At 35.0% G+C, this 21,444-nt stretch overlaps 1 long non-coding RNA gene across 3 annotated transcripts; it reads right to left on the bottom strand.

The window, feature by feature from the left end:
* Nucleotides 1-440: 440 nt before the first annotated feature.
* Nucleotides 441-20,619, bottom strand: LOC149193195 (uncharacterized). 3 transcript variants are annotated; one of them, XR_016254427.1, is made up of 5 exons: nucleotides 20,402-20,619; nucleotides 20,112-20,191; nucleotides 9,512-9,613; nucleotides 877-978; nucleotides 441-777 (listed from the first exon to the last, which is right to left on the bottom strand). It is a non-coding gene; the product is annotated as an uncharacterized LOC149193195 (long non-coding RNA). The 3 variants fall into 3 exon arrangements; XR_016254425.1 differs by having other exon boundaries at nucleotides 20,112-20,218; nucleotides 20,402-20,618; XR_016254426.1 differs by lacking the exons at nucleotides 441-777; nucleotides 877-978 and adding an exon at nucleotides 988-2,784 and having other exon boundaries at nucleotides 20,112-20,218; nucleotides 20,402-20,611.
* Between the last annotated feature and the right edge of the window lie 825 nt (nucleotides 20,620-21,444).

The raw sequence follows: 21,444 nt of genomic DNA, 5'->3' as shown, positions 1-21,444 counted from the left end.
AAAGAGATATGACTTAATTTCGGTCATATTATAAGATACAGTAAATTAACTACTAATAGTCGTATATATGCAAAATTTAGTTGTCATTTGTAATCACAAATTTATCATTTGTAGTAGTCATTTACCATTTTTGGTAGTTTCATATTCATTATTATAAATGATTGAGTTAGTAGTTTATGTTCATTTCAATTACTTTCATTAATAATCATTATAAACAACTAATTTAATCTTATATTCATTTTATTTGTGTTCATCATTAATCAGTATAAACTACTAATTTACTAGTTTTAGATTGATTTTATGTGTTCATTATTAATCAACATAAATTAATTAGTATGCTTTTGTGAAAAGATTAAAAAAAATGTCATATAATGTGCATGTTCATCTAATATGAAAATGCAAATTTACATATGTTAATTACAATACTAAATAATATAAAGTTCAACTATAAATAATTTCAACCACATAAATTATATTATATAAAATGTCAAGTATTACAATATGAGTTTCCAACTTAATATTGGTTGAACTACAATTTAAACATGAAATATTGTTTCATCACTTCAAAACATTATCATTGTGTTGCCAAGAAAATATAGGTGAATTCACCAACTCTATAGACTTGACCATCAACTTGTATATATGTGTCTCATATGGGATATTAGCTTTAAGGGCTATACTGGCTCTCTTGTCTCTCTTTTTCATTTGTGACTTTAGTGTTATTGTTCTCCTCTTTCTTCAATTCCTACTTGTTACCATCAACACTGACTTCCTCTTCTGAAAATGAAAGAAGATATAATGTGAAGTATAAGAAATGAAAGACGAACACTAAAATATAAAATAAAGTAGACTATAAGTAATTGATATGACATATACCTCAACGTCAACAATTGCAATGTCATTTTTCCCTAGAAAAGAAAGAAAATCGAACAAGTTTTCTTTTGTTAGACGATAGTGGCCACTATGTGGTGAGATGACCTGTATAAACAAAAGAAATAAAATGTCACCATAGAAAATAACACCTTAGGACTTAGCATTCATCCTTCAGGAAAAACTTAAGCACAATCATGCTAACTAAGTTACATGCCAAAAAGCTCAAGTTGTAAATAACTTGTTAAAATGAAAGGAAATTAAAAAAACAACATGCAATAAATAATGTATGAAAGTTGGCTAAAAAATTGCAGCATAGAAGAAAACATTCTCCTATGGTTACCCATACATGTGGGTGGGTAGCCTACCCCAATATGTCATGATGCTTAGGATCCATATAAAATAAACCTCTTACTAACATAATAATTTATTAGTTGCATCTTGGCCTCCAAACAACTACCATGATTTCCCTTACACATCATAATATTCAAATATTTAGAAAACAACACAAGAACCAAGGATATAAAATTTCATTCAATAATGATGATATATTCAAAGCATTGTGAGGTTAATAAATTAGTTTTGTGTAAATCTAATAAATATGGTAATCTGAAAAGTTTCACTATGCCTTTTTTTATCACAAATCTAAAAATGTGAAACAAAGATCTCTGTACTTATTAGATGAAGATCTTTGTAACCCTTGATGCTGCTATTTTAGCCATTATTAGAAATCTTAGAGGCAACATAAAGGGATCTATTTCATATCACAACAGACCTATGACCAACCATTTAGAGTCCTCCAAATAAAAATTATGCAAAGGAGTTGTCCACTAAGTGGATCCGCTCATATTATGACTAGTAACTACTATAAACAACAAAGAAGGGCACCCAGAGCAAAGGACTTACTATCCTTCAATTTATTAAAATGGGATAAAATCTAGAAGGGCTCTAATCATACTCTGAGCTCACAAGGATTCCAAAAGACACCTCTAACTAAAATGGAACATTCCCAAATTAAAGCAAGTACATGTAAATTATTGAACTTGTAAATTTTAAAGTTAACATCTTGTAATTGTTGGTCATGTTATTGAATTAAATTACCGATGGTTGAGCTAGTCATAGGTTATCATATTTAAAAATTTATATCATATGAAGTGCTTAATTCACCATCCATCATCCCTGATAGTTATACTCCTCACTACCAAATATAATATAGGGTGAAGGTATAAACTGAGTGCAACTACTTATGTATAATTTATCTAATATGAAAACCATTGATCTAGTGCCCTCTCACTCCTTCTCAAGGCCAAAAGGCCCTCTACTATGGGGAATAGATAAGATAAGATAATGTCGTTTGTTGGACGTTATTAAACTTATCTTATCATCACCCTCCCGGGAGAAAAGATACTGGGCTTGATAAAGAGAACGTCTCGAAATAAATTTGTTTAGGTAAATACTCACTATAGATAGTTTTGTAGTAGTTGCATGAATCCTTACAATTTGATTTATCCTCCCTCCACGAAATAATTATTCTCTCATTTGAGCAACCTTAGCAGCATTTTTATTAACAACATAGGTTTTGAATACTACACAATTATCGATTGAACCAAGTTACAAAAAATTCAATATGAATCATAAAGGTTTACCTATAAGAAAAAATGAATGGCAACATCATGACTCTTTATGAAAAATTACAAGAAGAGCACATCCCAATTTCGTAAACAAAATTACAATTTGTATTATAAGATAGTTCAAATGGGGACGAGAAAAATATATCGGATAATGAATCTAACTAGTAATCACAATGTCATGAAGATGCTTCCCATGAATAACATTGCCATAACATGGCCCGAGATGCTCTTTTCCTTAGGCATGTGATGGTAATGGGGGAATCAATGGCCAATACTTTTCATCCTACAAAAAGAAAATCAACAATGGACTTTAGTAACATTTCATCAAGATACCGAAGTACATGGAAGAGACACGTCAAGAGGAATTAGCAATATCATATAGACAACTTCAACACAAATGAAAAATCAAGGCCCAAGATGACCTGAAACATAGTATCCCTGGATGAAAAAGACAGGTCATAGCTCAATGTTCAGCGAAGAACGAACTCTCATGTGAAATTTTCTAAATCTAGAAATAGAAATCCTATTGCAGTAATTGGTTTAACATCTCCTACTTGTTATTTCATTCAACAAGTTATTTAATTACATAAACATTGATGTAAACACTATTGCAACCTACACTGATATATAGATCATAAGCTGAAGCAATAATTGAAACACACACACAACGCACACCATTATTTTTGGACAACACATCCCCGGGAAAACCCAACTTGGGAAAATCAGTGCAACAGATAGAGGGTTTTATATTATTAAGCAAGCAGAATCTAAATACAACAAATTACCTCTCACACTAGCAAACCTTACAGAGAAATCACGGCAGCAAGAAATACATACGAGGGTTTACCTTGTCCCCAAGCCTCGACTAATCCGATGAGCGATCTAGAATCCTCCCTGAAAATATTGTGCAATCCTTATGCAATCACTGCGTGGATTTACGTCCTACCTCTAGAGGACTATGTCACCCGATCTGCTGGATCGATTTGCTGGATGAAGATTGTCGTTTAGCCCTCTTGGCTGAGAACTTCACTTTCCTAACAAAATCTCGGACTATAGATGACGCTCTGCACTACCACTACGTGAGGCCCTCCTGGACTATGTAGGCTCTACATGAGCCCCTCCTGGGCGATGTAGGCCTCTGCACTGTCTTCCTGTCACTCAAGTTGCCTCTCTGCCACGTACTCTTTAGCTCAAAACTTAATTTCTGATCCAAATCTCTGCTTTTTCCCCTCTCACTGCAACAAATCACTGGTTCGATTCTCTCAAGAAACCATGGACCAAAAAATTGAACTAACTGATCAATATGCTCTCTTGGTGTATCTCCAACTGAACGTCAAGCCTCCTCTTATACTTTTCCCATTGATGAATCAACGATTGAGATTAAATCTCTAATCAATGATTAAGATTAAGTTAGACTTGATCCTCATCTCTTAGAAGCTTCTCACCCATATTTTTATTAATACCCATTAATATTTTACTTTTCCTAAGTTTAGACTTAAGAACCCCATTAAAAATATTTATTATTTAATAAAATACAATCCGAGTGGAATTTGACTAAATAATTTATGGGTCTTGGATATTTCATATGTTCTAGCCCCTCCAAAAAATTTCAAAGCTAGAGCACATCCAATGCTACCCTAAAATCAACATCTCATAGGTTGAGATGAATAATAAGAAGGTGTGAACAACCCAAAGAAGAATGGGATGAAAGGTTATGCAAGATGTGGGAGAAAGGAGAGGTAAAGACCAAATGGAATTTCTTGTTACATTGCAAGGTGTATTCTCACACCCAAATAAGATATCAGTGAATTGACAGTTGGCAGGCTACTTTAGGAAAATCATGTCGAAGACACAATAAGTAGGTACTTATTTTGGCCAACGGGTTCCTCACTGTAGAGTTAAGAACATAACATGTTTACAGTAAGTGTTATTAACATGTAGTGATCTTTACACTCTCAAGTCTACCAATAAATATGTACCTATACTTCTGGCAATCCTCTTGCCTACTTGTATGGCAACTTTTCTTTATTTTCATAACTCTGATGGACAAAGAAAATAATTGAATTGCAACATAAGATAAACAAGTCAAATTAAACTTTGATGGACACACTCAAATAAATTGTTGCAATTTATAGTATTACCTAGGTTCTGTATTATTATCATTTTCACGTGAAGGTCGATCTCTCTTCTAAACACTAAGACCAATCACCAACAAGGGCAACATAATACAAACATAAATATTGTAAGACATAATTATTGGAAAATGTCAATTTCAACTCTAGTCAAATTTCTCAAAATATAATGTAAAAATTCCAAGAGAATTGCCTAAAATGATAAAATCTATTTCAAAAGACAAGGGTTTCTAAAACCAACCAAACTAGAACCAGAACCAACCAATTCAACCTGTTTGACCCTGAAAGAGGATGTTCTGGCCCTTGCATTGGTTTAGTGACCAGTGCCATATCAAACTGGCTGGTTTAGTACAAAACTATTATGGCGGGCCAATTCAGCATATATATAATCAATACTTTATGTATTTTCTAGTTGACTAGTTCCTAAATTGATTTTATGTCCAATTCCAACTTTTCAAGCATGGAAAACCATGGAACCATTTGAACACCATAATCAAAAGCATTTAACTATCCATGATTAACTAACTAGAAATAATATGAAATGGATACCATGGCTCTTCCCCCTTATCTCCATTTTCCTCAAAAGACAACTCTCTCTCCTATTCTAGAACAAAATCACTAGGACCAATTGTATGCATTCACTTCTTCCGGCCAACAAAATTGGATATCGGAGTTGCTTTTTGTATTTTTCTAGAAGTTCGAGATGCAGCCAGTTATTGTGGATGTAAAACTGCCCAACTACTAAAATTATAAGAGACATGGCGTTAACATTATGAATATAGGTCCCACAGAGATGCACAAGACACAACATAGTTTGAAACAAATATTTTAGTTGAATACAATTATACAACTATATAGTCTTATATAGAGATTTTAGTTGAATACAACTATATAGTCTTAAACATAGACTTTAGTTTAATACAAGTATATAAGGTCATCAAGTGTCTTTTCTTCTCTCACGAACAATAGTATAAATGTTTCAATCTTAGCACTCGAAAGTCACAAGAACTCTCCAAATCATTATGAGGAAATGATTATGCATGCCCAAAGAGTGAGATTCATCTCTCTTTTATCATCAGAATGACATGAGTCTCTTTTTTATATCTTTTTTTTTCCCTTGGTGTGATCATTTGGAGAGGGACATTACACTTGCAGCAATATTGACTCCTTTGAAAATCACGTTATACATGACACAGGTCGAGTTGGCCATAAAAATTGGTGGATGGCTTAACATTTTTTCTATACAAGTGGGGGCCTGAATACAAGCTTTGGTTGATGGCTTAGCAATTTATGATTTTATCAATCTCTTAGGTGTGAATCAATGGCCTAATGGTAACATGATAGTTTTTCTAGTCATTTCTTTGTAAGAAATGGCTACTCTCATTATTAAATGTAGAATGGTCCATTAGTACACCGATAGGTTTTTTAGGTCATTTTTTGGTAGGAAATCGTACTTGAACTATGAATATTTCAATGTTATGCAATAGTAGATAATCAATTTTTATGAGCTGCAGGGACAACCACCAGTATTACTAACCATTAGGGCATCAAAAGCCTCAATCTATTTCAAACTTATTCTAAGTCCTACCTGCTAAACAAAAATATCATACCCACTTATGGGAGTAACAAAAATATTCTTGCATCCAAAACATGGGAGTTCCACAAGGACATGTACAGAGAATAAATTGGATGGGATTTTGAATAGTTGATTCAACATGGCCTCATCGAGGCTTTGGAACTTTGATTAGTGCTACAACTTTGTCTATTGGCTAGGAGGTAAAATTGGACTTAATTGAGGCATCTAAAAGTTTGATCAATGGGGTTTCAACATTCACATGTTGCTTGCCATACTTTGGGACATATCATATTGTTTTATAGATTAAGAGAAGTTTGGTATGAGAATATAACAATTTGAATTAAAACTCTATAAATGTTTCTTTGAATCCTGCATATTTTTTATTTTTATTCTTTTAGGTCATTTTGGATAGACCTATATAGTTTTGTGATGAGAATTGAACTAAGGTGTATTTCTTAACATTTGATCTACCTAGCCATTGAGTTTTGAACCAACACCCTATTGGTAACCTATTAGGGTTTTGAATTGGTAATATTGCAGGGGAAAACCAAGGATTTTCCCTAATTAGTGCTACAACTCTAGTTAGGTTTGGTTTTGGATGAGTTAAAAAAGTCTACAATGAAGTATGTAAAGGTTAGATTAATGCGTTATTAACTTATTATCATTCATGGGATTTTGGTCATAGGCACAATTTTTTTCCTTTGTTGTTAAATAGCCCTTTGTTAATTGTTGGCTCTTCCTTTGGCTCAAATTCCATGACCAAGAAGTATCTATTCTGTAAATTCCATAGAAGGCTTGACCTGACATCATTCATTGAGATACTCTACATCCTTAGTTCGTCCATGTCACTTGGACTTCTACTGACCATGGATGCAAAAGTTAACTTTATGGGCAGAATTAGTGTGACATGACTTCTGGGTTTTGAACCCAACTTTGAGCATAGAAAGTGCTTTAATCACTTGACCATGTGCTTAATAAATTAATATGTGTTTGGTATTTAATATATCAATTTGTAGTCCACTATTTCAAGGTTTTTAAAAGCGAGAAGTAATTAAAATTTGACAGAATCCTGCATTTTTTTAGATGCATCATATATTACTGCAAGGGACAATGAGTACATCATGGAGACAAGAGAGCTACAACAATCTAATGACAAGAATACAAGGGAATCACCATCCTCATTAAGCTAGAAATGCTAGAATATGAGTCTGTGCACCTGTAGGAAGGGACTGGAATGGAAAAAGTTGAATTTGTCTTGAACAAGTAAAACCAGTTCTTGTTTAAAAAGCCTCAATTCCCCAGAGCTAAGAGGGGATGGCTCTTCATGAAAAGTATCCTTACACTATTAATTCTAATGTTGCAGCAAATTTATGGAACATGGGGATGCAGGAGCTAGGAAACACACTTGAGAGTCATATGGAGACCACCCCCCAAATTTTAGGGGGCCTCATGGGGGATAGGGGGATGTTAGTGTCCCTAGCATGGGAGACCCCATATCTAAATGACTGTAACTAGGAAGGGTCTCAAGAGGAAAATTAAATTTGGATTTAACAAGTAAACCCAGTTCTTGTTAAAACTATTTAGTTTCACTGGTCTAAGATGGGGTCCTTCCTCATGAGAAGTCGCCTTACACTGATAATTCCAATGTTCCACCAAGTTTCTGAATGTGGGGATGCACGAGCTGGGAAATGAACTTTTAGGACATGTGGAGACACCCCTCTAATTTTAGAGAGCATCATGGGGGATAGGGGGATGTTGAGGTCCCTATAATAGGGGACCCCATCTTTAAGTGACCATAACCATCTTCTTGGTTGTTAAATGCTGGACTGTAGGTTTCACCTTTCATGTTAAATACTTAAACGATAAACCCTTAGCTGTCAAATATCATAAAATGAGGTTGTTGACAGTTAAACACAGACTAGCCCAACAAAATCCAAAATCAAAATGATGAATCTATTTGGTGGCTTGGCTAGGAGGGGGCACCCACAAGCCCAACTTTTTGGGAAGTGTCCCTGCACACCAACAAAAAATTTCACTATGCATTTCATGTATTTTTTGAAAAAGAGAAGATGTAATGAAATCTTTTGGTAGGTTTCCTTGAGGCCTATGGTCGTGACGATGCAAGGAGCATGTCCCCAATCTTGGGAGTATGTCCCTGTGTAACACTGGATATTTCCACAGAAAGCTAATAGCAGATACTTGGGGTGCTGGCCTCTGTCATAATTATTTGCATCTGTCCCTAATTGTCCACGTGTGTTGAAGAAAAGTACCTTTCTAAGCAATTGGGAGGTTATAAATTATTAAAATAAGCTTGAAACCATGCCCAAAAAGTCTTGACAGACAGGCATGTGTGCTTGCTTTGTCTTGGACTCTTGTTATATCCTCTTGACCATTTGAACATTACATTTCTCTGTTTACAAAAATTAACATGTGAATTATTATCCTTATGCATCACATGGCTACCTTCATATATGCTACACTTACAAATGCACACAAAATAATGGACAAGCAACAATGTTATTATAACCATCAAAACTCAAAACTTCCTATGTTGGCATCCAAGTCGAAAAATCATAGTCTTACAAGTGCAAAGAAAGTACATCTCTTACTCATCTTTTTTGGAAGAAAAAAAATATTCACTCTCATTGGTAAAAGTGTAATAGAATAGGAAGGAGAGCGGAGTAATATATTGGTCCTAAAATTAATTTTGTGTCCAAGCAACAGATTAAGTCCATGATCTATCTTCTAGAGGGCTAAGAATCATCAACACACAGGGGGACGAATTGCAAGCAGAGTTAAGAAGTTGAGTGCCTTGACTTGGTGCCAAAGTAAAGATAAAATACGGAGGCCAAATAGCTATCCTTCTCTCAAAAGTAATCACTGATTTTGGTAGTCACCAAGCAGATTGATCAGCAAATATTAGGGCAGTATTGTTTCTTCAAAGAGGTTGAAAGTTGCAGCATATTTACTCCACATATTTTTCCAACGAGTCTCATTAAGGAGGCCGAGCCCTTTTTTGCATTAAAAGAAATCAATTGAGGTCAAATTAATGCACTAAGAAGGAAGATTCAAATGCTTAGACAAACTGAGAATTCCGCTCCAGAATTAGAAATGTATTACGTTGCTGGGGTCATTATAGAAAAATCATTGTTCCAGGAGTCAAGCGAGCTGAGTAATTACCTTCCTTACACTGTCCATAAGGGAGGAGATGAACCATAAAATTTAGAACATTATTCTACTTGGGAAACATTGTTGCTAGTCATAAACAAGGGATCAAACTTGCAAGGATAAGATCACTGTACCAGATTTGTAGACCGAATTGTTCCTATCTATGTATAACAAAATTCCTTGAGATGCTCCTCCAGTCACCTTTGCTAAATTTTTCCCAACCAAGCAAGAACATCCTGCATCAGCAAAGATACACACATTATTATTAAAATTAGCCAAGGTAGAGTATTTGATGCCCTACTTTTTCCCAAACATTCCTCCATCTTGAACAAAGTCAATTTCAGCAAGTTCTCATCTGTCATCATTTTTGAAACATTTCTCACTAGTCCAATACCACCAGAGACATTAATGAAAACAAAAAATGGATTACAACATTGACAGTTGTCTAACGACTCTGTACTATATGCCTAGCAGAAGGGGAACAGGGGGTTATGATCCCAGTTTTAGGTGTGGCTAGGATACATGGTTTTGCACAGTTTTCTTTTACTTCTCATTCTCTATTTAATGAGATTGAAGACGTCAAATCTCAAGCATCCATTAAGCTCAATAAAAACCAACTCACGAGCCCTCAATGTTCACTTTACAAATGGAGATGCCTGAAATATTCAAGTAGATAAGGACTATTTACTACTGGCCGTTATATTTAGTTTCAAGGGGAACTTTAAGGCTGCTTAGCACAATAGTACGTTCAACAATTCTTTTGATGATAACTAATTTTAAATTTATAACAATTTAACCCAAACAAAACCAACTTGCACAAGATTATGGGGTTGAGGGAATGGCAAGATGTGAGGATTATTTTATGGTAAAGGGCACACTTTCAGAGGGCAGCACCGTAGGTGGTGAAATAGAGAAGGCACATGAATGAAAACCATAAAACACAAGTAACACATAAGGGACAACTAGTTGGAAGTTTTGTTTCCAACTTGAGATTGAAACGAAAAACTTCTCTTGATTTTATTCATTGTTTATGGGCACTGAGGAGATTATGTGACAGTTAGTTGGAAGGTTTTCTCCCAAATTGAGATTGAAAAGAGAAACTTCTCTTGATTTTATTCATTATTTATGGGTATTAGGGAGTAGGAGATGATAATTTGTCTACTCGAGGTTCCTGGGCCATCTCCCAACTTGTCTGAGAATAGCCAGTGATGGTTTTAGACTACCCCTTGTATTGAGCTTCTGGAAAAGAGGGGGGAGAACACGCTGGAAAAATTCATTATACAACACAAGAAAATATATTATTGGAGTAAAAGAACGTCCCAATATATCCAAGGACTTTCTTCAAGAAATTTGGTACTATGGGACTTGCAAAGACTATTTGCTTCTTCAAGCAATCAATATATAAATGATGCACAGGAATTTAAAATTTGCACGATTTATGAATATTAAAAGGCTTCACATAAAAATTGCCACTAACCAGACTCACAGGTTGAACTCACGGGTCACTGATACATGGAGAAACTATTTCGGCCCATTTCCACTACTATCTTTTGTAGATTTTCAACTGTAGTTGTCAAGTTCTTAAAAAGAGAATGTCAAATTCTTGACTCTTTTTCCTAGCCAATTTTTTTCCAAGTCAAGTTGCTGTACTTCACACACAGATACCTGAGCTACGATTCTATTTAATTTGCCCATAAAGTAATCTTTTTTTACTCTATTATGTAAGTGGATTTTTTGTTCAATCAAATCTAATGCAGAGAGTTGTCTGAAATGACCCTTGTTTTCCAAAATCATTATTTTTCCCAAATATTTTTATTTCCCAGTTTAATATTCGAAAATACCCACCGGAGATGAGAAATGATTATTTGACAAATCACCAGTTTTAACAAGGAGTAATTTAAGCGAAGATCTCAAGTGTCTCCACCCTAAGCTTAATTTATCAACTCCACCTAATGTATGCAGGCTCTTAGAGTGCCTCAAACCTACTTTAAGAGTCCTACTTTGGCAACAATGTTTTATTTTAATTATCAGTTGTCAAAACCTAAGTCAGGTGGCCTTAAATTTGTTTATCAACTTTGTAGGACGAGGCCTCAAGAAATTAACCAGATAGGAGAATCAAAATCATTATCCTTCTAACAAGTTTCAAAATATTCACCATAAAGAAAACCATCGCAAAAACCAAATGATTCAATCCAATTTGTTTATTTTCATGCAGGAAATGGAATCAATTCAGATACTAAGTTCATATCCACATCCTTCCAATCAAAAAATACTCTCAATAATAGCCCACTGCCAGAACCTCATGCATTCATTGTTTGCAGGAAAAATTCAGAACTCGAATGGGTTATATTTTATAAATAATAACTTTTACTATACTCAAGCCTCAGATGACCCTAAGGGCATAAAGACAGAGTGGCGATCAAAAAATTTATGAAAGAGACCCAACTACCAAGTTATATAAGGAGGCAAAGTTATTTCTCTGTTGTTCGTACACCTCCAAAAATCTGTGTATAACAGTTTACTTGGGGAGCCAAGTTTGGGTTCTGCTTGAGGGACCGGGACTGATAAAAAAGTGGAGCTTGGGGGAGACTTTATAGTTGTTGGAAGGAGGTCTGATTACTGGTGTATTAATCAGGTTCCAGTCTGAATTTTAGTGCTCTATAACAACTGTTTACTAGACTGTGAGCCATTTTATTGACTGCTGTCATAATTCTGAGTTAAGACATTAATGAAAAATGATCATTCCATCGACACATGGCATATATCCATGGTATTTTCTAGTTTAATGTTTGTAAAAGATATGTTACCATCCTGTACTATCTCATTTGGAACCAAAACAATGAAAGTACACATACAACGCTCTAACATCCGTTTTCACTAAAAACTTCACCAGAAAAATTTCATAAACTTAGAAAACTCAGTGCTATACTGGAAAATTTCAATTTGGGAATATTACACTTACAAGTTTAACTGTAGTGACCCAATGAATGGTCAAGAGGTATATGATGTTGACGGGAAGTTGGTTTCCTCTGTGTGCTAAACAGGGCAGACCCAAACTTTGGTTGCATCACCACTGTTAACATCTAGAGACATTTATTACCCTTTATTTGTAAAACAGATTAGATGTAAGGTGAAAATCAGACTCCTTGCAACTCATGAAGTTGTCAAGGCAATATGCATATTGTTGCATGAAGAGCGTGCCTGACATAACAGAAGATCAGGTATTTGTACCATTTTTTTCAAATGACCCAACCCTCCTAAAACAGTGTTGGATTGGGCTTCTCCAAAATCATACACTTCTACATACGTGTGTGCTCTCAAAGGAGTACAATCTATTTTTGGATGGCACTCAATCAATAGCCATTGGATCAGTTGTGCTACCATATCTACATGAAGTCAGACCAATTATTCTTCAATCTAGCGCTTTGGATGCAACCAACGAAGTTTGGGCATGGAAACCCTTACACCCAAAATACCAAATAAATGAATTCACTGGATACCAACACATTTGGTTGCATCATGGTTCAATTGGGAATACAAGATTTTAGTTTTCTTTGGGGCCTTGCAATACTAATTTTGTGTGAGAAATACCATGCAAAATCATTACCATCCTCCAGCTCCTGCATCTACATTATAAATGGAAAACTATCTCAAGACATTCATACAAATGTAGGCTCTAGGTTTCTCTCAAAACAAGGCTTTTATGAAAAATAGATGATTTCCTACAAATTTTGTCTCGATTTCTTGCAGATGCTTATATGGGAAATCACATTAGTCTTATCAATCTTGGAACAGGTTCTTAAGTTTTATCTGGATGATCGCATAAACAATGAGATCTTTTTATTTATTGGACCTGAACTTTGTATGTACTGCAACATTTTGGAAATCATAACTCTGATATTCCTAATCATGGTGATCTAATAGGTACCTTTTTAGGAATTGTTGGAAGCCTTCATTATTGGCTAGCTCACAGGTTTTTACTTTCAAAGGTCCCAAACAACAGGTTGAAGCATGCTAAGCTTTTGAACAAGTGACCACCAAATGCTCTTGTTCATTCAAAGGTCCCAAACAACAGGTTGAAGCATGCTAAGCTTTTGAACAAGTGTTTGGAATTTTTGAATGAACAAGAGCATTTGGTGGTTTTTGCATGTGCTCATGAAGAACTCAATTCCATGATGAACACTGAAAGTGTTGCGCAAGTTCATGATGTTGGGGACCTTCTTGCTATGCTACAACAAGATATGTTTGTCAACACATATGAAATGAAGGAATATGACACCACACCAATAAAATTCGACAGGGTTTTACAGATCTCATTAAACAAATTTCTGAAAATTGATGCTACAGGTTATGATGCCTTGCAAATTTTTCAAGTTGATAAGCATCCAAGCAACATGGGCATTGGCAAAGCCAAGGAAGGATTTTTGTTACTTGGCATGTTTAACAAGTGTGTCATTGTCATGGGCTGACATCTTTTAACAACTTGGTCCTTAAGGCCTATATTAGATCTCAACATTTTGAATGGTCGTCTTAACACTATACTACTGCTCCATCATTGTCATGAAATGGTACCAGCCTTGCACAACACTTTGAAATCTATGAAATATATTCCACATCTACTCGAGATTTCGGTGTCTAGGTTACTTGTCAACATTGGATGATTGGACAACAATGTCAAAGAGTATGAGTTCCATTTTACATACAAGGAAAATTTTTGAAATTAGGATTTTAGAAAGACAACATGAGCATGCAGGAATGTTCAATTTGAATATTTCAATAGAAATAAATATGGAATGATGATTTCATTTGGGATTTGTCTAAAGTTGAATGAATTGAAAGAAATATACGAGGGCTTACTTGAGGAGATTTTAGCACTTGAGCTACAATGCCTCCCATGCCAAGCTAATAATCCCCAAACACATGTCAATTTTGTATATAACTGGAGATTTCAGCACTTGATCTAAAATGCCTCCTATGCCATGCTAATAATCCCCAAACATGGGTCAATTGTGTATATACCTCAAATTGGTTATCAATTGTGCCATTCTGGACTAAAACTCAATGATAGTGAATTGGAAAATCTTAAAGACACAGTTTGCTTTTGCATGTGAAAAGGATCATCAGGAAGCATACTTTTATCGTACTTCAATGACAAAAGAGTTGGATCTTCTTCTAGGAGACGTCTATCATAAAATGTTAGATATGGAAAGAGCCATAATAAGAGATTTAGAATTGCAGCTTTAGCCTTTCTCAATGCATTTTCATATGACATCAAAGTTCGCTGGGGAGCTGGGCTACATGCTCTCATTGGCATTAGTTGAACACCAGTACATATATGTCAGGCCAGTGCTCAATGCAGAGGATGCACTTGAGATTTAAAAAAAAGAGAGAGGAAAGCACTCATTTTCTATAGGGAATAATGCCTTCTCCCTCTCAGGATCCCCTGCAAGCGTTGACAACCTTCCTGTAATGAATTTTGATTGCACTATTGTCCCTATGATAAAAAGGTCAATACATAAAAAATTAGAGACTAAAGAATCTAATCTATCCTAGACTGGTTATGTCCAGATTGCTTACAACAGAAAACCATCAGAAAATGAAGAAGGGGATCCTATTAAGTCCAGCCTTGGAGTATTAGCAAACAAAAAAGTGGCAACAAAATAAGTGGAATATATGAATGCAGACAAATTACAATTTTCTATTTCTAATAAAAATGGTTGCACAGTAGTACAACTCCCTCCAGTCCAGGTTATCACAGAGATGTATCATATCCATGGACACCAACTATCAGCAGGTAAGTCAATGGAACTTCCAAACATACTCTATGCAAAGGCAGTGAACCATGACTATGCTCTACATTTGAAACTTCAGAATATTGCTAGTGGAAGTAGGCACACTGCCTGGGTCATGAAGTAGGGAGAGAACTTCTGTCGGACAAAGGAATCGAGAGGTTGACTTAGGCATGGAGTGACTCAGTTCCATATCTGGGATCCTGGTATTAAATTTAGTCTAGGTTAGTTGGTGAAGCAGTGATTGGTCATGTCATTTCTTGAGGATAAGCAATCTTGGGTTGGGAGGATTGTGATATCCCCAATCCCCTGAGCATGGTGATATCGTTCCACTAGCTTAACTTGTCTCCTTTAGTTTAGAAAAAGGGAAATTATTAATAGGACAAAAGGAGTTTTTGCCCAACTCACTTTGATGTTACTATTATAATAAAAGGAGAAAAATAGTATTAATAAAAAAGGGGCAAAATTACTAATAATAATAAAAGGAGGAAAATGGGAGGGGATAAGTAAATTAATCAATAAAATAATAAAAAGGAAATTTCTAGAGGATTCGACAAATTCTTTTAAAAGGGAGAATGGAGGCCATTTCAAATCATCCTATTTCTGGTAATTTCTCATTGTGTTTTGGTTTGAGCTCAAACAAGTTCCTACAAGAGGGTTTCAGGCGATATCCTCAACTAGTTTCGGTGGACAATCTCTACCACTATAGCTAGTACCTTACCAATTTTGGTGGATTCCATATGCCACCCTAGTTGGTCCATTGCAGAAGGTGATTTGTTTTCTTATCAAGTTTGGAATTGCAGATGATCTTCAGGTACCAAAGAAAATATTTTTGGGGGGTTTGTATAATTTGCAAGTGTCGATCTCTCTATTCCCCAAAAGGCCAAGTTACTCTAGTAGTTCTATAGATTCTTGGAGGCCAAGTTATTTTATTGCATTTGTTGGGGTTGCCATTGTGATAAAGGTTGAGAACCTTGCATATTCTTGGCGTGATCTCCCTTGTTGGCAGGCCATAATCTCTTATAATTCTGGATGTTACCATTATCAGTCTGGTAGGGGAGATTATATTCATTTTATGGGCACTATTGTTACTAGGTTATCAGACCAGAGCATACTTTGTAAGGGGGCTGACGACCTTGTACCAAAGAGGCTAAATACCATCATTTTCTAAGTGTGAGTGTTGGGTTTGAGCAAGCAACCTTACACACACCAAGAGCACCTAAGATGAGGGTCATACTCCTGGCCAAGTTCATCATTAATATGCTGATAATATATTCCTGAGGGAGGGCTGAGATTTCAAGGGTGATTTTTCTTAGATTTGGCACCATATATCAGTGTTTTCAAGAGGATAGATTGGATATCAATCATCATATTATGAAGATGAGATAATATGCATGTTTCCTGTAGAAATTTGAGGCCAAATTCTCTGTACTAAGCAGCATCATTAAAGGGTTCGGAATTTCTGAAGGAGGCTAACATTATGCACCTTCTTTATGAGTTTATACCAGTGGGCATTGGTCAAAAGTTGTCTCCAAGTGAACCTCCAGTTTCCTTGATCTTCCTATATTGTAATAACTCTTTGAATTAAGCAATAGAATTAATGATTGCCTCTTATTTCTGCTTGCTATAGTATTTTCCTTATTTCTTATTAAATGTTTAATGAAATGATTGCACTGTAACTGTTTGTAAGACTTTGTGAAAGAAAGTTTGTTTATGAAGGAAAAAATTGCATAATTTATTATTGGTACATCACAGATCAACTAACAACATATCATATCTTCAAATCTAATTTCACCATGAAATCAAGGAGCCAGAACATACCACACTTAACCTACTTTCTTAGTTACAACAAAATTCAAAATATGAGTGAACAACTTTAACCAGAGAACATATCATATCTTCAAATCTAATTTCACCACGAAATCAAGGAGCTAGAAGATACCACACTTAACCTACTTTCTTAGTTACAACAAACTTCAGATTATGAATGAACAACTATAACTAGAGAATTCCAACAACAAATTTCTTCAACCATCTGAGGTTACATCAAGAGTTTGAGAGGTTTTAATTTTTTACCTTAGTCCTAACATCCTCTTATTGGAGTAATAATGCCCTTCTACAAATAATATTCCAGCAACAACATACAATGGAAATCTTTTCAAAATCCTAGTCATCCATGCAAAAGAAATAATAAATGGAGAAACCTTACATTGAACTTGACCATTAACTTCTTTCTATGAAGATATCTTCAACTAAGCTTGGAGGGAAAATCCCATTCATCCAATCATGCCTTGGAAATGAGAAGTGCTCCTCATTTTGTAGCTTCTTTCATCAACCACTTTCTAAGAAAATATTATCATGAATTCTCTACAAAGTTATGGGTCCCCCTTTTCCTCCAGAACATAATTCTAAAATATACATAAGGTCTGGAAGCCTCCTTTAAGGAGAGCGCTCATACAGGTTCTTATTTACGATTGGGAAATGTGATAGATACTTCCTTGCTACTGTGTGTCACTCCTCCAAAAATATTCTAATATGATGGGTGTTCCTCCTAGGATGTATCTTTGACCTTTGAAGAAGAGTTTTAAATGTCACTTGTCACCATCTCATGAATGGTGCTCTCTATAAACCTCCCCATTGCTTTGTAAATCCCATTATAAAATGAGTCACGCCTCAAAATATGTAGTTTTTCATAGTGAAGTGTGAAATGCATCAGAAGATGCTCCTCTATGGAAGAATATGTATGAGAATATGTATAAATGGAAACATTTGTCACCAGGTGCATCATATCATAGTCTACTAGCCTCCACTAAAATCGCCATGCCTCTTTAGGTGGCAATAGTGATGACACAAATGAAACTCATTCCATTCTGATAGTAGTAGAATGTCTTTGTCACATGGTATGATCAATAATAAAAATGTGTTTGATGTTTTAACTGAACTCTGAGGCAATAAAGACCAACTATTAAAAAATTCAGGATGCCATATTTCTTCTAAAGAACACTTGGTCAAGACCTTTATTAATCACTCAACCATTTTCTCATGGATATCCAATAATTTGCATCCATAAACCCCATTAATGTTTTCCTCTAATGTTAGTTCTTAATATCCAGTTTCTTGAGTTTGTCTTTCTAGACATATTAGTACAACCCATGCAGAATGTATATCATCAATGAACTTCTCCGGATCACATTGAATGAACATTACCATATTTTTATTTTCTTGGTTCATCAATCCTCCCAGGTATTTGGAAGTTTCTTTCACTAGACAAAAAATGTTTCTCCAATACCACGTGTAGCTTCTCCTAGAAGGTACCTATTTATGAAGACAAAATCTATAGTAAAGTTGACAATGAACCAAAAGAAAACTTTCCAAGTCCAAAAAAGTGATTATTATTGAATCTTGATAATTAAGATATATAAAAGAGTCAGAATAGAAAACAAACAAGTTTTGGTGATTCAAAAAAAGACATGGAAAGTATTATCAAATAACAGAGACAAAAAAAGAAAACATGCAAAACTGAATAAAATATGTTTAAATGGAGATTTTCGCAGCTATTCATATTGTAGATAGACTTCTGGAGATGAATTGTGCAAGTAAGATGAAATGTCTCATGTTTCAAGAAGACACTCTACCCATCCTTAGGGAAAAAGAAGTTTTTTGAATAATGAAGCTTTTTAAATAAAATATTAGTTTACTTTGAATGAGTGTTCAAAATCTGCAAGTATGACTCATTTGGTTGCTTCAGATATTGTTTGGGTTGAAAAACAATTACATGGATATCCACAAGATACATAGGCTTTACCCAGAATAATGTATTTTCCCCTTAAAATGTCTATTGTAGATTGCTTCCTTACTTGTTTCCAACCTAGTTTCAAATTTTCAACCACAGATATAAGAAATTTTTTAGTCTCTACTTTTGCAAATTGCAAATTTTTTATGATAAAGGAATGTAACATTTTCTACTAAATACTTCAAGAAGTCATCAAAAACTAATTTTTATGGACAAAGAGGGAGCAACAAAGGTGCTTGCCCCTCTCTATTCCGTGAAGTCCCTGGTCCAAACCCTATTAGGGTTTTCCCTTCATAGAGAGCTATGCATGCTGCGAGCCAGATAGACAACAAGCAAAATTGATATTGAGCTAGAGATGTGCTCTTATGCCTGTGGCACATAGCGTGGGATTGTGTTTTTGTCAATTTTTAGGAAATTGGGGCAAGTATAGATATTTTTTTGGTCATAATTTAGGGGTTGTTATTAGTGGCTTGGTATCACAGGAAATGACTTGCATTCTTACTTTTCATTACTGGCACTTCTGGGATTCTTGCCTTTATGTGGATGGTGTTGAGGATTTCCTGTGGAATGCTACAATGAAAGTATTTGATTGCATATGTTATGTAAGGTCCCCACCTGCTCCTTACTGTTCACAAGAAACAAACACTAAAAAATGTAATAAATTATATGAAAGATGTGAGTTGTAAACAGACAAATTGTGGCTACAAGTATGTGTAGAAGAGGTGCGAGTATTGATTGCTGAGTTGAATGATATTTTGGCTGATGATATTGGAGATGAAGGTGGTCTTTGGAAAAATAAAAGTTTTAATCTCAATCTAGAGTGCTTTTGTATTTGAAATATGCTTCAAAATTCAATTGATACAAAACTTAGAGTGCATAGAGCATGTTACAGAAAAATGTGGACATCGGAAAGGTTGTATCCGTAGAAAGTGACAAAGGGTAGAAAACATAAAGTCCAAGAATGAAAATAAGAGATCCAAGAACCTGCAAAGCACTAAGAAGGTTTGGACAGGGTCACACAAATGCAAACAAAAAAATACCCTTTCCAAGATCACAGATACTCATGCAAGAGTAGCGAGATCCTGGTACAAACCCGAAACGAAATCATCCCTTCATAAGTACTCAAGCATCATGCAAGGTAGAAACACATACCTGGTCAAGAAGAATCAAATATCCATCACTCGCAAGGGAACAACACATGCTTGGTCAGGAAGAATTCCATCGCTCATGAACTGCCACACAAGTGTGTAGGGAAAAACCTGTATGAAGCACAAATAGATCTGAGATTTCCAGCTAACCCTAAACAATCATGGCCATGACAAACTACAACGAGGCAACCACAGTATGGGAGCTGTAAAAATGATTAATGATAAATGCATTATAAACAACAACAGATTAAGGTGAAAACTCATTGCCAAAGCAAATGGGATGCAACTGAATACCAAGGGTGTCATGGCCCAAACAATATGAGATCCAGGTCCATGGAGTGACCTGCAGCAAGAAATCCAATGGGAGCAGGAATTTTGTTTGAGATTGAACCAAAAAAAAAAATTGAATGTCTCCAGCCTGGGGAAAGCTTCAAATTCGAAGTCCGTCAGTCCCTGAAATCTAAAATTGTAGTAAGAGGCTGATGGCCCTTCCCTTTTTGAGGCCACACTCAGAATTTATTTTTCTTTTTTAGCCTAAGCACGAGTCTAATTAATTATGGCGGGAGGGTTAAATTTTATTTATTTTTTATATGACTTTTAAATTGGTTGTTATCTTCCATATGAGGTTAAATATTGTTTCTATTTTGTAAATTCAAAAATATTTATATAATTAATATAATTTTTAAATTTGGTAAAGGAATATAAATAAATTTAAATGTTTTCAAAATGTCACATGTATTTATTCTTAAAGAAATATAACTAATATAAGAATGGATAAACTTGTGGGCCTATAGTATGTTCTAAAACTATTTTTTCTTGACTTAGAGGTCATTTTCTTCGGATGTGAGGAAACAAGCTAACGAACCAAGACCTATAGGAATCTGGGAGGAGTGAAAGCATGCCCCCTTACAAAGCACCAATGGGTAATTACATGTGGCATAGTTTTCCTTGAATAACAATGATGAGTCAACCTGCATTAGCAGATATCAACTAGTGATGATTGTCCCTTTATTGGTTTGACAATTGAGTTATGATAGGTTTTTCGACTTTTTTTAAAAATGGATAAAATCTAAGTATTGAAAATATAACCAAAAATACCATTGAATTAATATTTAAACATTGTTAAAAATTTATAAAATTTAAGTATTTGAAAAAAACCAACAATGACAATGAGATTAATATTTTCATAGAGTTGTCTATGAGGCATAGGATAGAGGATGACAGGGTGTTTTGTTAAGGCACTCTGTGGTGTAAAGGTTGTTTATTCGAAACTACATGGGAAAATATCCATCAATGCTAAGGGTTGGTGCATGTGACCCAAACCAGATGCGATCTAG

The sequence above is a fragment of the Pinus tabuliformis genome, chromosome 2_2 (assembly GCF_031772625.1).
Source record: "Pinus tabuliformis cultivar Carrire ecotype Pingquan chromosome 2_2, CPIR1, whole genome shotgun sequence".
Taxonomy (NCBI): Eukaryota; Viridiplantae; Streptophyta; class Pinopsida; order Pinales; family Pinaceae; genus Pinus; species Pinus tabuliformis.
The sequence above is the reverse complement of the archived record's forward strand: the minus strand, read 5'-3'. Positions and strand labels throughout refer to the sequence as shown.